Consider the following 1,644-nt stretch of genomic DNA (forward strand, 5'->3'; position numbering starts at 1 on the left):
AAGAGTAAAGACACTGATGTGGGATTTTCTAATCAAACAAGGGGTTAAAACACTGCTGCAAACCAGATTTATAGAGGTGAATTAACCCCTTAATTATTGAAGTGTATTGTGGACAAACAAGGGTTATACCATTACTATATGTCACTTATTTTACCCAAAAAGTAGCTATGAAGGAGCGCTACAGCATCCCTGGAATAGGATGTGTTGCAAAGGTGGAGTCCAAGAATTATATCTAATGTGGAATACAAGCAGTTGATACGATGGGTAAAAATTCTTAATGGGTAAAAATTCCTAATATAACTCTCTAGTAAAAAGTATTGCAATCTTTATTCTAAAAATACAATGTAACAAGTCCTAAAACTAGTATACAAAAAGCAAAAATATATATAAAAGCCTTGCCATACAGTCAGTATGACATAATCAGATGTAGCCTATTATCCTTTAGAACTTAAGTCAAGGGATGGGGCCCAAGATTGGGCATAGGTATCCAAATAAGTCTGAGGTCTCTGAAGAACAGGTGTCCAAAGATATGTGTTGAGGTGTATCCAAAGGATTGTGAAGTCACAATACATCCAAATTTAATGTGAATGTGTCTGTGATAAGTGTCGTTACCAAAAATTAAAAAATCCAAAAAGTAAAAAAGTGAAAGAGTAAAAAAGTAAAAAATTATGATGAATAAAAAATAAATAAAAATGCAAAAAAATTCAAAATGTGATTAAAAATATTAAAAATCCAAAAATGTGGCCATAATTGAAAAAAGGTATACACCTAAAATGTGAAAACTCTGAGAGTATATAATATCTTCAAATGAGTAAATTTAGGTTATCTATTGTAGATCCTTAATCTGTGAATTGTCTGTGAATTTGCTGTAAATTGCTGTGATCTAGTGGTTTTTAGCCTCTAGTGGTGTTCTTCCTCCAAATGAGGTTATTCAGTATCGGATGGTATCAAAATTCATTCAGTGTAGGATAGGATAATAACAATGTCCTGTGAAAAATAAATGAAACAACTTAGTGCAATAATGTTTCTGAAATAGGGAATAATAGGTGATGAACTTACCAAATGAACCTGAGCCGTGATACCAGTGTATTCTATGCGTTTCGGTCCCCAAGGACCATTCTCAAGACTGGTATCAGCTATAGGGTACTCTCCCCTTAAATGGACAAACTTAGCCAATTGGGCGTTTATCAATGAGGCGCCAAAAAAACGCGCCAAAAAAACTCGCCCATTATGGGACCCATATGTTGTGCCGAAAGCTTGGTGTTTGCCCCGGATGTGAATCGCTATTTGTAAATCATATTCTTTTAGGAATGAAGATCTTTGAGACCGCATGTGGATCCTAACCGGATGTTGTGGCCGGATGTTCGGGCTGACCGGAAGTAACGTTATATCCCTTATGCGTACTTCCGGACTTGCGCTCCCCGATTGCAGTATCTATTTCCGGTTGGGAACATCACACTATTGTGGCAAAAAAATTGAGGTGAATGTACTATTTCTGATAAGAGTCTACAGGTATACACAAGCTCAGGTTCATTTGGATCTAAGGCAGAACTTTTAACGAATGTTGAACAATGCTTAAAAGGACTTTACCAACTGTTAAAAAACTTTACCAAGTATTAAAAAATGCTAAGACGAATATTAATG

At 35.5% G+C, this 1,644-nt stretch overlaps 1 long non-coding RNA gene across 1 annotated transcript; it reads right to left on the reverse strand.

The window, feature by feature from the left end:
• Window positions 1–308: 308 nt before the first annotated feature.
• On the reverse strand, window positions 309–1,363 carry LOC128647728 (uncharacterized). The gene is made up of 2 exons (XR_008400391.1): window positions 1,060–1,363; window positions 309–987 (listed from the first exon to the last, which is right to left on the reverse strand). It is a non-coding gene; the product is annotated as an uncharacterized LOC128647728 (long non-coding RNA).
• Between the last annotated feature and the right edge of the window lie 281 nt (window positions 1,364–1,644).

This window comes from Bombina bombina, chromosome 2 (assembly GCF_027579735.1).
Source record: "Bombina bombina isolate aBomBom1 chromosome 2, aBomBom1.pri, whole genome shotgun sequence".
NCBI lineage: Eukaryota > Metazoa > Chordata > Amphibia > Anura > Bombinatoridae > Bombina > Bombina bombina.